The sequence below is a fragment of the Aedes albopictus genome, chromosome 2, assembly GCF_035046485.1.
Source record: "Aedes albopictus strain Foshan chromosome 2, AalbF5, whole genome shotgun sequence".
In the NCBI taxonomy this organism is placed as follows: domain Eukaryota; kingdom Metazoa; phylum Arthropoda; class Insecta; order Diptera; family Culicidae; genus Aedes; species Aedes albopictus.
This window is the reverse complement of record NC_085137.1, coordinates 244,710,519-244,725,993: the sequence shown is the minus strand read 5'-3', so window position 1 is coordinate 244,725,993 and position 15,475 is coordinate 244,710,519. Positions and strand designations below refer to the sequence as shown.

At 35.4% G+C, this 15,475-nt stretch overlaps 1 long non-coding RNA gene across 1 annotated transcript; it reads left to right on the top strand.

The window, feature by feature from the left end:
• The first annotated feature begins 54 nt into the window (after positions 1-54).
• On the top strand, positions 55-13,301 carry LOC134287992 (uncharacterized). Its single transcript, XR_009997676.1, has 2 exons — positions 55-7,010; positions 8,293-13,301. It is a non-coding gene; the product is annotated as an uncharacterized LOC134287992 (long non-coding RNA).
• The last annotated feature ends 2,174 nt before the right edge of the window (positions 13,302-15,475 follow it).

The following is a 15,475-nucleotide window of genomic DNA, read 5'->3' as shown; positions in this document are numbered from 1 at the left end:
TAAAAACTGGAAGAAAAAAAAAATTCTTAAAAAATCAGCTCCCATATGGGGGAACTTACGTATTTTCGGCAGTTTTGTTCTCTTCGTCATGGGGGGTTTTTTGAAACCTGTTGATTTTAAAGTTGGCCTCAAATCCTTCCCAACCAAGCTGAGTTATTTGCCCAAATTTCAGGCAATTCAGCCCACAAAAACCCCCCATGACGAAGAGAACAAACCGGCCGATAATACCCTTTGTCACCCTATCTATTTTGGCCAGGGTGCTTCTAATTTGGCCACTCCCATAAGAAATACACGTGATTAGCCAAAATAGAAACCAAAGCTGAGAATATGGCCAAAACTGCGGCAAGGCTTCTATTTTGGCCAGTGCCACATTTAATACAAAAATCAAGTATTAGCTTGATTTCTGCATTTTTCTAATAAAGTATAGATCGAAACCTTTCATTTAACACATTGGTAGTTTTCATTGGGTTATTGGTTATTTTTATAAAAATGATTTCCCTTAGACTGGCCAAAACCGGTGCCCGCACCCTATATGTGCATCATTGGTACAAATTTGGGCTCGATTGATTCTTTTTTTTTTCGCGAAGTTAGAACCGTTCGGGTAAAACACTATTATTTAGACAACTAATTTTTGAACTGTCACATCTCTGAAACCAGTGAACCGAATTGAATGATTTTTTAACGTTTATTAACAATATATTGATACTCAATACCACATTATAAAATGTAATATTTTCTCACGGCGAATTAAGTTATACCGGATTGAAATTTTTACCCATTTAGAGGAAAATAAGTCAAATTTACAATACCACACAAAAATTACTATATGTGTTCTTCCTTCAATCTAAATAGGCTCTAATATATCTGATTAGAGATAACTTGAGAACAGAAGTGGAAAATCTTTGAATATCAACACTAAAATTTGCTGACATTGATGTAAAAAATTACATTTTTTCGAGAAAGATCCAAAAAGTTTCAATCTATGATAACTTTTTTCAACATTTAAAAAGTACCTATGTTTTAATAGTTTGTGAAGCATTTACATATTGTTAGTGTACGTTCAATATTTCATTCAATTCGGTTCAATGGTTTCCGAGATATGACACCTCAAAAATGAGTTGTCTGAATAATAGTGTTTTACCCGAACGGTTCTAACTTTGCGAAATATTAATCAATCGAGCCCAAATTTGTACCAATGATGCACACATAATAGATTGACAAACAGTCAAAATTTGAGATTTTTTGATGCGCTCTATGAAAAGTTATAGCTAGTTGAACTTTTTTCATTTCATTTTCATTTTGCAGCATTTGGTGGGGCAATGAGAGCGCAAGTCAGTCCGAAGCCGATGATAAGGAGGGGTAATGGCTGAATAGTCTTTGCTGACCACATAAACGCCATGGGATAGGAAAAGGGTAGGGTAAAAGGGTATAATACGCCCCACCGGGGCAAAACGCCCCCCTTCATTTTGTAGCGATTCAAGCGCTTATTGCATGCGGGATCGATTGGAAATCTTAAATATTGATAATTAATTGCCATCAAGCTGATACGTTAGTTGATTGGTATAGAAAAGCAATAAAAATATCAAGAAGTCTGAAATCGAGGCTTTTGGCGTAATATTTTACCTCTTGCAAGCTGGCTTCATTGTAAACGAAGCCAGCTCTGTTCGCTTATGTTATTTTGCAACTTTTATGCAGTTAAACACTTGTTGAAAGGCCCTCCTAGGATAAGCATGAGTTTTATCACGGGGCTGGACGTTTTTCTTTTGGTGGGGCGTATTGCCCCGTTTGTTTTGATAAGGTAAATTTTGGAACGTTTTCGAAAAACGTTTCAAAGCTTCCATAGCCGCCCCTCCAGAGGTAAAGTTTTCATGCAACACTTCACTGACTTTAGAAACAACGATTTGCAGTGGACAATAGATGGAATAAGGCGCCAATTTTAGATATATTGCCATTTCTGCTTAGGGGGGGCATATTATACCTGTTTACCCTACATATTTTGGTGTGGGATTAGGGTGTTGGTACAGACTTGACAATATCAATGCTATTCAGATGCAAAATAATTTTAAGGCTCAATAGTAAATCGCATACCTTCCAAAACCAAAAAAACAATAATCCACAAAATACCAAGCAAGTCAAAGAAAGAAAAAGCGCCCGATTGTTTATTTTGTCAATTATAACAAACGGAAACTTCTACCCTCTCCGACTCGTCAGTCACCCCGGAAAAAATGTCCCTTCAGTTCTGGAAAATATATTATCCCCAATTAAACCTTTAATCGAATTGTCCGCGTGGTCTTGTAGTACCCCTGCTAGGTAAGAACCAGTCATTGCCATACATATTAAATGCTAGACATGACCCCATGGATAGCATTTGCATATGTAAAAGCTTTGCTGATGTGACTTTCCTATTAGGCAATTCTCTCATCTAATGTTTGTCTTCAAAACCTTGTCAAGCTTAGAAAATTGGAATTAATAAACAATACATTACAAGATTTGAATTCCCATAGAATGAGATCATTCATTCGCACTACAACACCATAGGAGATAATATCATATTGGCTGATTAAGTACAAATGCCAAAAAAATCTCCCTTTTCCCCCTATCCGCAACCCGGGGACGCGCCCTGTTGGATTTCGAAAGCCTCGGAGAATATTACAAACTTTCAATGGCATTCCCATACACTAACCCACATTGCCCATTCAGGGGTCTGACTGGGCATATTACCCTCCTTCAGTTTGTAATATTCTCACCAACTTGGAATTATATTTTCCCGGCACATAAATGACTTCGACAAATGTTCGATATACTATGCAGCATCATGATCAGTATAGCTATATCAGATGATTTGAAGATCTGATTTTTACAGAATTGTTTGCCATTGATTATACATTCAGCTATTCCAATCATTACTGCAAAGCACATCGACCACATGCCTGAAATCAAAGCTTCCTGGAAGATATAATCCAAGCCCAGGGCAGCAAAACTATTTGCCCATATCGGCTAAAAAACACTAGCTCTGGTAGCTGTTTCCGAATAATTTACAGAAATGTCATTTTTTTTAAAATTAGCTATGACTTTTTTTGGCTCTTCTTTGTAATATTTCTCAAGAATAGTACTTTGAAGGCGTTAACCCTCTCTTTCCCATGGTAGCATAGGTAATCCACTACTTTGCACTGTTCATACAAATACAGGATAAGTTAGATCATTCCCATTTTTTCGTCAGATGTTTGTATATGTTTAATGAACTATTATGCCAGATTTGGTCAAAAATTATCTGCTCGTTTTTGTTTTTGAGTTAAATGAACAGTGCAAAGTAGTGGATCACCTGTGCTACCATGGGAAAGAGAGGGTTAACATGGACAGCCTTTTCCCTCTCTGAATGTTGTCTAGTGTCCTCGGAGATTTTCGATTATTGAAATACTTTTCTATTATCAAATCATCTTTGGGGCTTCCATTCGATCAAAACACTAGTGCGATGGAAATAGTTAAATCACAGTATTTTCAAAAACTACTACGACCCAATACTAATTACTACACACTTTGCTCAAGTTGACGACATCGTCTAGTCCATCGTGAGTATTGGTCCTAGTAGGGGGAAAGTTGGGAAAGTGTCCAGGGTTTGCTATTCGCTGTCCTGCAGCTTCATCTGGTCACTCTACAAAAAAAAGAAAAGCATCAGAACCCGACTCCGGATAATCGAGTCCGACCTGTACAGTGATTTCTAACCTTATATTGTATCTAGTATTCATACTGTTCACGCCAAACGTGAACTATGTTCCCAACATAATAGTTTGACCACTGTCAATTATCAGTCGCCTCACTGTGCAGAACGGACGTCCACTGCATGCTATTATCTACTGCCCAGTAGCGATTTCTGCGATCAGCCAGCTGATTGCAGGCAGTCAGCTGAAACAATAATCGCTTGCTTTCAACCGATTCCACACTCTTTTACAGCAAATGCAAGGGAGATGGCATTGTAGAGAACAAACTACATCTAGCCTGCCGTATCCAGTACAGATATACGGGATAGAGTAGTGCTCTTCCGTACATGCCTCCCCCCCTTTCGCATCTTCTACACCAACTACTAGCTGTGAGCCCATCAGTTCTATAGTTGATAGCCGAAACGAATAGGTCGTCAAGCGCATTCGCACAGCGCCCCGCGCGCGCCCGCGCACTTTCTCGGTTCACCTACCGACCGGTAATAGGTGCAAATTTAGAATAGTTGTGTTTTGTGTATATATTGTAAATAGTGTATCAAAGAAATAAAGGACATGGACATTATGAACGTTATTACGTTGTGCACGACACTATTATGTTCCTCGACTCCGTCATCACCCACAGGCCCGAGTTCGGTCAAATCTATTCTCGGCGTCAACACATACCAAGCATGAATGTTTGACAATGCATCATGTATCTCATTGCGTTACAAAACACAGTTAAGAAAAAAATCGAATTATTCCAATGTTTATGAAATTAATTTTTCACGAATTCCATGTTATTTAATAGCTACATAACTACAGATTTCGAAATACCATTCGTGACAGTTTCTGTTCAATTTAAAATGTTTGTTTGGACATTTCATGAGGTCGGTCAAGCCGATCAATGTTACCCCGCTGATCAATGATACCCCGTTTTACGGTACTTTTCAATATCGTTTATTGGATCAATTAGAGACCCTATTTTGTTGATTTACTTTTACGTTGAAAATACGCTTAACAATTGAGAATTTACTTCAAAGTTATCGGAAATGTAAACTGTGTCATTAAAACCCCTCAAATGCGCAGGTATGTAAGAGGACATACACTTTACCGTCACATACAATGGGCTTTTTCATTTGACGGCTTAAATCAGCTGATTTTTCGGGCCTTTGACAGTTCTCCTATGAAAATGACAGTTTTGGGTTTGCGCCTTTGTTCGGCGGTTGTAAACAGTGGCATACATGGACCTGTCAGCTGAAAAGGCCTATATGCACATCAAAATCGTTTTTTTTTTTTTTTTTCATAGTGATTACGGCGGTAGCACACTGTGCTTATGTTCTAACACCGCACCCTTTCCCTACGTTTGCTTCAATGAGCCTCTATTTTTGTTTCAACACACAGAAGTACGTAGGCATATCGTGGCCCAAGTCGACACTGTTTTGGCCTGCGTTGAACAAAAATAGTTTTAATAAAAGCTTCCCCTTTTTTCTTTTTGTCAATTGGTTTTTTGTAGTATGGTCCATGTATTTAGTTAGGTTCTTGTCAATTTGTCAGTTATTCGAAGTAGATCTCCAAGGTAATAGTCAATTCAGTCATTCTGATATGTTCTATCATAGCAGCTTTAGTTTTTGCTTTATTGAAGTGTAGTTTTATTGGAAATATGCTGAATGTCGTTATTAAAAAGAGACGTCTGGAACTGTGTCCTGCTAGTTGTTCCGTCATGCACATACGTCATGTCTTAATAATGCCTAAGAGATTAACAGAAGTACGTGTGTTCGGTCAGATGTTCATTGCGTAGAAAGTCAAGGAAAATAGGTTTCTTTATTGTCAGTTGTTATGTAAGCCTCGCTTGAAGCACTTCCTGTGAGAACCCTGTCATCTGTACACCAACTAATCCGTATCTTCGTACACAGCTAAATACTGTACTGTCAACCGGCGAAAAGCTTACGGGTAAATATTAAAAAATGATTAATAATGCTGTCTAGCGCATTGTTTCCTATCGGCCACTATTTTAGTCTAGTCCCAACTGCAAGCGATAGATTCATCGAATCAGTCGAACCCGTATGTTAAAATATTAATATAGTCGATTCTGTGTCAAATTGTTTTCTTGATTTCGCTAATCGTTTTCTACTTCTCTGTGTTCATCTCTTGTGTCCTTAAATTTTCATCGGTCCAAAACCCACAGAAACATGTAACTGAACTTCTGATATTTTTCTGTTAGTGTCATAACACCATCTAAGAGATAAACAAAAATACGCCAAGTAATAAAACAAAAATTGCTGGTCACCTATTATGTATTCATCCCCCTACAAATACTATGAAAAATATTCAAATTCGTTCAATTGTCCTATCGGTCCTACCTCGATAAACCATGTCATTTTCTCATGCGTGGCCTAGAAAAGTCAACCTAGTCATATTTACAAAAGTAACGTTGTTCAGTTAATGAAAAGCAGTCAGTTTTTGTCCAAAATGTCACGTCGAACGCATTGATGTCAACAATGCGTTTAAATGTTCGCACGTTAGCTTCGAATCTATCAGCACAATTAAGTGCTGCAAATCTCCTTCCCACTATTAATTCGTCGATTGATTTTAATTGCATTATTTAAAGATAATATGACCAACTAACATTGTAAAAAATCGAAAAAGCGACTATGACATTAATAAATTACTAATCAAAATCAACCGAGAGACGTGGGAAATAGAGCCCAAACAACATTTTGAAGTCAGCTGGCTGTTAAAGGTTCCAAAACCTGTCACAAATCCTATAATACTTTTATTAGGATTTGTAACGATCATCAAAACCTTCTCAAACCCAACCGACTTGGAACTATTGCTTGGGAATAGACTCTACTGAGCCCTGGCGGATCCTCCATGTTTATCGAGCATGTCTGATGCATATGATCAGCCATACTCCATCTGCAGCAGCCGGTTCTTGATGAACCGTTGGAGGCGCATTAAAGTGTTAAAAAGGTGATATGTTTCACTAAAGAACACTACATTACAATAATCAAAATGAAACTCCTTCACTTTAATACCGTCAACCCCTGCGAACTTGGCCAGGGCTATATGCACATCAAAATCGTTGAATTAATAATGTAGTATCCTAGTCTTGATCGCAGTAGCCTTGAGATATGCAATTGACATATGCTTCATTGTAATAAATTATTATTGTTCCAACCACCGACACGAAGAGTCTACATTTGGCGACGAGGATGGGATTTGCATCGACAGCAAGCAGGAAGAAAAGACGAAAGGATTACCCGGGTCTGAAAAACATACTCAAGATTGTCTTTTCAAAGCGAAATTGCTTGGTTTGTAAGTATAAGTGAAATTGATTGCTCTTAGGGATGATGCCAGTGATCCTAAAGGTTGGCCCGGATTCTCAGGGATGAAGTTTACTATGAGTAAATCCCAGAATCTTAGGGATGGAACCAATACGAAAAGGTCTGGTCCCGGAGCAAATAAAATGATCTCGGATGCTCTCAGGGATGATTGCAACCATTCTGAAAATGGGCCCCGGATTCTTAGGGATGCATTTTATAGGTTAAGAGAGTCCCTTCACTGAGTGAAAACTTCCGTCAACTGTAAAACCCGGAACCTTACACGGAGAAACCGAAAAACTCAAAATTAGGTACTTTTAAACTCAATTTTGAGTTCTTTTTCGTCTTCCTTTTCATGCGCTCTTTCTAATGTTGTCAGAGAGTGAAGAGAGAAACAGCCCAACTTTTGCAGTTCAGTGCGTCAAGCCAAAACTGAGTTTCTAGCACAGTACTCAAATTTGAGTGAATACAACCTAGTCAAAATTTCGGTTGGGTGAAAAAAACCTAAAATTAGGTATTCCTTTCACATGGAAGCAAGCGGGAACAACCCAACAAATACATCGATTCCATCAACTCAAAAGTGGCTTGACGCACGGAACCCCGAAGTTGAGTGGAAAGAACTCACTTTTGGGTAGTTTCGTCTCTCCGTGTAGGGATGATGCCTATTCGAGAAGGTGTGCACCCAGAGCAACGGAATTAACGAGTCCCAGAGGCGATCCTTGAACGTCGGGTTCACTGAACTCGTGCCTTATCCACACGGCTACCTTGAGGGATGAAGCTCACAGGTTATGCGGAACCCATGATATGGGATGATAGTACGCTAAATAAAATGGACCCAGAGGCGATCCTCGAGGGATGGATCCACTGATCGGCGGAACCCAATTAAATTGGGATGAGAGTACGCAGTTCTACCTGAGGTAGAATGAAAGGCGGAACCTTGTTGTTGGAATGGAGTACACTGATCTATGGTAGTGGAACCCAGACAAAAGGATGGAGTACGCCATGCCAAATTTGAAAATCCGGTTATAGGATCCGTTGGATTATTCTCAATGGTTACTTATGAGAATTTTTATTGGAAAATCACAAGAGGTACTTTTAGGGATGGCTTTTTTATGTTTAATTTTCAAAAAAAAAATAATAATAATAAAAGAATGTATTATGAGAAATTTTGTTTGTGAAATTGTAAACAGTAGAAACCCGAAGTACATAGCGTGACCAATGCATTGAAAATCTCTTTTTGATTGATTAAACTTTATACTATTTTTTTTATGTTGAAGGCACAGTAGCGAAGTCAAAACCAAAGCAAATGAACTTATCGTAGATGTTACAATCATCAGAGAGAAAACCCACTATATAGACTCTATGATTCAACACAAGAAGAATAGCATGTCCCCAGAATACAATCAATATTTATAGCAGATTGGACTTCATCAAAGGACTGCGAGAAAAACAGTAACGATGTTTTCCTTTGGCAGAAAATGGAGTATAAGGTGAGTTATTTACATATATTTGTTTCTTCAGTTTGGAAATCATGGATAGTGTGAGACAAATTAAGTCAATCGACGTCAACTGGAAATGATTGGAAAAAAATATTTCATATGCTGGAATTCAGTAAATTTATTGATTTTAACTTCAAAAGAAACCTTAACAATTTAATTTGACTTAAAAAAAAGTGAAATGGTTTCATATGACATTATAATTGAGATTATTATAGTGAAACTAGGAAAGAACACGCCACTACATATATGTTTGATAGTAAAATTAAATAAGAACAATCCGCTGTTTTTCAACTCATCAACACAAATTATTTAGAGGTGTGAGAATGAAAAGCTACAAATTGAAAAATGAAATTATTCTACCGTGGGGTGCCCTAATTTCGTGCGGGCCCAAATTAGGAAGTTGCAAGTGGTCCAAAACAAATTCTTGAAAATGATCTTCAAACTTCCGACACGCACTAGGACAACTGAGGTCCATCGACTAGCCTGTCTGGACCTGATCAGTAACAGATTACAAAACCTTTCCATAAAGCACGAGGCCAGAGCTGTTATATCTGAATGGCAAACAATTAGAAATATATATCTGTAAGATTAAATTTTGTAAATAGTGTAAATAGTAGGTTAGAATAGTATAGATTAGGAGCTGAAATGTCAACAAACAAACAAAGTTTAAACTCAACAAATATTTTTATAACAAAAGCAAACACACAAATAAGTTAAAGATAACTGAGAAGGCAACTAAAGTCTGAATAGCATTTAGCGGTATCACTTAAAATGTAATGAAAATGATTGTTACAACAAGAAAGAGAATAAATCAATACACTTTAAAGTTAAAAAAAAAAGTGCGGGCCCAAACTTCGTTAACTTCTGACATCTGAGAGCATTATCATCTAAATAACCGCGGAAAATTTGCTATAACCTCAAAACTGCATTTGATCTTAATACAATTCACAAAAAAAAAATGGAAAATTTGATTTATGTCAAAGATTGAAAAATAAATTGCAAATGTATGCAAATAGCAGATGCCATATTCAGAGATACGAGGAAATCAACACTCACGGAAGTGAACAAATATTTCGATCTCTATCAAAGGTAAATATTTCAATTTATGCTTGATTATTTCAATTCAATATGTTTAAAATTACTTAAAAATGTTATTTTCTTATTTTGTTTCAACATTTTTGTTGTTGGCGAAATTAGGAACCCACAATTTGCATGGGTCCCTAATTTCGTGCACTCTTTTTCATAACTTTGCTTTAGAGGTTCATGTGTACACTAATGGCTGAGGCTTTCACATTGAAAAATTTATTTAGTTTTTCTTCTAAAAAAACTGAATTTTGTTACTAAAAATTGAATATCTCGAAAAGTTATTTTTTTACCTTCGTGATATTTTGTGAGAATAAAGTTCATTCTGTTAGCTACCATCTGTAAAAATTTCATAATGGTAAAAAAATGTACAAAAAAGTTATGGCACTTTGAACATTTTCGGTTGTGTGTTTTTTAGAGTGTATGACGAATTCACGCAAACTCGCCGTAGGGGTTTGGCAAAACTGTCTTAGAATCGGATGGAATTTCTTAGCTTTAAAGACGTAGGGTAACGGTTGAATTTTGGACCCCTAGAGGACATTAGTTTGAATTTAAGTCAAAATCAAACAGATTCAGAGGGTATTTACACATGATGATGATGTTAGTATGTTCGGAAAAGCCTCCACTGTCCGCTAAAAATACCCACAAGGTCATTTCTGGCTGCAAATTTGATGAGAATAACTGATTTTTGAAGCATCAGTTGTCACTGTTATGGACACTCCAATATAATTTGGACCCTCTTCAGTATATATTTTGGACACCCGGTGTTTAAACTCGTTTGAAACTATTTTGGAAGAATTTTCCGCTTGAACATGCTGGATCACTTCCTAATTACTTGATTGACAAAGGCTGATTAGACGAACTTTGCGAATTTAATGCGCTAGAATGATAAACGTTTTTGTTTACATCTGCAAGTTTCCTCAGCACCGCAATCTTTATTTGTAAACATGATGCGACACTCGCACGGATGACGAGATTTGCAAAAAATAATTTCAAGGCAAATAAGGATATTTCCAGTGAGGAAATGTTTGCTGCCCGTGCAGAGCAATGTTATTTAGCGAATGATTCTAAAAATTTCCGTCATTTCATCATTAAACCTGTGTAAGTTGTGATAATACGACCCAGGGGGTCCAAAATATATGGGGGTCCAAATTATATTGGTTACCCTATTTTAAAGTAAGATTGCATACGTTGTTTTTTTTATTTACCTAGACTAATATTTGAAAAGGTCTAAAGTATTTGACCGTTTTTTACTCAATATAACTTAAAAATGACATTACCTACAAAAAAGTTATGTATGGGTGACTTTTAGATAATCATGTGAACTTTCATAACATTGAAAAATGTCAATACGCTTTAAAAGTAAAAAAAAATGCAAATAAGAAAAATTATTTCAATTTGCAAAACATGACATTTTTGTAATTATTGAAAATTTTGCCATATATCGCAAGATGCGCACTTTTGAAGAAAAGCATTTCTGAGGTACCGTGATTTCGGGTGAAACTGATCAGTGGGATGAAATTGATCGACGTGAGGGTCATGTTCATTTGTTAAAAATATTGCTTTAAACTTAAAACAATTTGTAGAAAATGACCATCATCCGGCTAAAGGATTATTGAATGATGAGTTACATGTTTTACAGTCAATTAGTCACATATTTCTGTATTAAATTCAATATTTTCCGTAATTGTGTGTTTGGCGAACCTCAAATACCCTTTCAAACTTTTGTTACCGTGGCTGTATCGCACATGTAATGAATATTCGAATGGATGCTTTTAGCTGCCAAGTATTTGCTAAACACGATTTCATAATCAAAAATTTTATAAATATTCAAATTTATACATAATTGCACTTTTCGGAAGTAATCACTTTATCAGTATAAAAAGTGCATACTTTAAGGCGTTTTCATGAAATTTATTAAATTTAAAACTTGAATAATTAAAAATTGAGAAAACTCGTTAAACTTTTGCGCAGCATTTCGCATTCTGGGGTTGTTTATTCAGGTGAAAAACATATTTTTGGCACATGCAAAGGTATTTCATTTACTGATCAATTTCATCCCGAAAGCAAAATTATTGATTTTTTATTTTAAATGATATTTACCAATTGCAATAAAATGATTTGTAGTAAAAGTTTCAATCTCGTTGACTGATGAGAATCGTGGTCGTACTTGTTTATTGCTTTGAGTTCGACTTTCTTTGGGTGATCGACTGTACTTTGGATGACATCTTTAATTGGCAATTCAGTCTAATTTGGTCAATCAAAAAGACTATATGTTTTCTTAACCCGACGTTTCGGTCCTTATTGGACCTTTTTCAAGGATTCTGTAATGTTTGAGTTTGACCATATCGCTGCATTCGAAATCACGGTAGCATTAGTAGAACATTTTTGACAGCTCCTCCCCTCGTAAAGTATATTCTCCTATACCTAATAGAAGGCTCCTAGCAATATCATGAACTTCCTCTAAAATGCTACGTCTTTAATGGACGGTTCCTAACAACAAATACTTCATGTCATCATTTTGCGTGTTTCTCTTCGGTAGAAAACAAAAGATTTTATCCAGGGCGTTTTTTACAGATATTAAATTAAACATAGCTCCATATGTTTAAATCACAAGTCTATCTAATGCAAAGTATTTATTTTATTCTCTTATGAATAAGAAAACTTTTAAGTTTTAATTCGACTTCTGGTTGATGTTCTGAATTTCTGTGTAACAAATCTGGTGTTCTGGTTCAAAAGAGAATCCTAAATTATATTCTTTGTATTGGATAGATTTATAATTGAAACATGTAAAGCTATGTTCAATATCAATATGTGAAAATCCACGTATAAAAATACCCAAAAATTGGTTTGACTCAAAAAAAAAAAAACATTTTGTGTTGGGTTAGATTTAGATAATAGCAATTTAATTACTTTGATCCATTTTGAATTCTATTCTTATTGGTTGGTGTGGGGTTTGGTTCTCCGAAATAGGATTAATTTAATTTCGCAAATGGGCATGTATTCCAAATTGACTTCAATATATTTTTTTACTTTTTTTAGCGTGATCGTTTTTTTCAATATTTCAATTTTTTACTTGAAAGTTTACACAAATTCCTTAAAGTCACACATACCACACTTTTTTGCAGGTCATGTTATTTTAAAGTTATATTGGTATAAATAAAATAGTCAAAAACTTAAGCCCTTTTCAAATATTAGTGGAGATAAATAAAAAAAAAAACAACAAAGTATGCAACGTTGCTTTAAAGTACATAGTCTTCATACCTACACAATTCCATTGAAATCTGAGAGGGTGCTGCCAACCCCAAAATCTAGTTTGCGGGAAATTCGTCATGCACTCTAAAAAAACACGCAACCAAAAATGTTCAAAGTGCCGTAACTTTTTTGTACATTTTTTTACCACTATAAAAATTTTACAGATGATAACTAACAGAATGAACTTTATTCTCACAAAAAAACACGAAGGTAAAAAAATAACTTTTTGAGATATTTAATTTTTAGTAACAAAATTCAGTTTTTTCAGAAGAAAAACTAAATAAATTTTTCAATGTGTATTTTTCTGAGAGCCGCCATATATTATTCTACAACTTTGCTGAAGACACCTTTCCGATCGAACAAGCCGTTTCCGTGTTATAATTTTTTATTTGCTTGTGTTCCATTTTTTCATAGGCCCTATTTGAAAGTTAGTCGAGACAAAATATGAACTTTTGATATGAAAAAATGGTTTCTCACATGAAAAGGAATAGTATACAAAAATATCAAGTAAATTAAAAACATCGGTTAAAATGGATTCGTGCTGGTCCGTGGAAAGCCTCGGCTAAAAAGCCATCGTATGATTAGGTTATTAATAATAGCTCTAATAACTATTTTAATTTGTTTAAAATTAGCTAGGGACTGCTCATACACTACGTAAAAAAAACAAATTTATAAATTTGGGAATATTAAGTAAGCTCGGGATGATTTTTTTACCCAAACATTGGGAGTAGTAGCTTACAGCCGCTAGTTTCATTCAAGCAAATTATTGCCGTAAGCCTTATTGCCAGAACACAAATTTGGAAGACGACAAATTTGGAAGAACTAACCTCCCGAGGAATGTGCTTATTAATATCACATAATAGAAACGTAAAAAAAATGAATTAATTCACATTACTGACCATCAGTAAAGTTAGTGAACATTTGATTCAAATAGCAAACAATATATTGTTTTATCAAGATTTCAATAAAAGAGCAAAACAAACGTCAAAAATAATAACCCCTAAGGGGCCGTCCATATACCACGTGGACAGAAAAATCGTGATTTTATACCCCCTCCCCCCTCTCCGTGGACAAGCGTGGACTTTTCATTGACCCCTACCCCCCTCCCCTAATGTCCACGTGGACATAACAAAAAAATCGATATATCCCTATATTTGATTTTTTCAACAAATTGAAAACAGTTTTGAAATAGTTCATAACTTTAGATTTTAAATATAGTACGCGTGTTTATGAATTGCATAGTTAACGTTATAGGTACAAGTTATATTTTATTTATTTTTAAACAAAACAATTGTTTCTTAAAGAGGTCTAAAATAAGACAAAATTTTCAACGTTGGTTTTAATTGAACTGAATGTTTTTAAATCTATGATTGTCTGATTAATTTATTATTTTGTTAATAAAACTTTTATGTGGTGATATTTATACAATTTTCAAAGATTCTATTTTTTAGATTCTTACAATTTCCGAAATTACAAGGTCTTTTGAAAAAATGCATAGTGTAGCTTAAACACTAAATTATATAGTGCCAGGATTTGGATTTCAATATTTTATAAACACATCTAAAATTATGCTAAAAATTATAAGACAAAATTTGAAGAAAAACCTATAAGAGTAAGGCAAATTTGAATATCTCTTCGTACATTTTGAAACTTCGAAGTAGGTATATTAGAAAATTGATATGCAACTTCGAGAACTTCGACAAAAATTCTACGGAAACACCAACATTTTTATGGCCTGTACTCCATTTTAAAACTCCAAAATTCTTTCCTGTTTTCATCAGAATAGATAATCTCATCAGAATTCTGATAATTAAAAAAAATAGGCGACTATATTTTTGAGTATATTACTTGTTTCGTTAGTGAATCTTTGCTTATGGTAATGATGTCCACGTGGACATTTCACAGACCCCTACCCCCCTCTCCGTGGACAAGCGTGGACTTTTCTCGGACCCCCTCCCCCCTCTAAGCTGTCCACGTGGTATATGGACGGCCCCTTAGGCGAATTCTACGTCTTTTAGAGTGAGCGAAATTTGGACCTATTTTGAACGAAATTTGGAACCCGTGCACGAAATTTGGCACTTTCAAACAAATCAATACTAATGCTGTATCTATCTTGTATAATGTAAAGTTGCCTAATTTATATTTTTCTTGGGAGCTATAGTGCCAGCACTAAATATTATCGAAGAAATTAATCTGATATACTTTATGGTAAAATTTCAGTCGTTTATCTAACTTTGAGATTTCTTAAGTGCACGAAATATGGGCACCTCACGGTACCCATTTTTTTATTGTTTGCCTTCATTAAAGTAACAGATGGATTGAACACACTAAATACTACAATTTATATGTTAAATGAAATTTATATAAATTTTCTCATTCCGCCATATTGGAAACTTAAAAGGCAGCTGGCGAGATTATTTTGGTAGCACCGGGCAGCAAGCCCATAATAGTGGCATTTGTTTTTCACAGGTGCTTGTCATCTAAATGAAAATTTACAGGCCTACAGGATAGGAAAATCTGCTATTAGAAACACTCCATAATTTCACACTTCAGAGTTTGAACTACTCAAGCCCACTAATGCTATACAATATTTCGATATCAGCGTACAGATTTCATCGGGCAT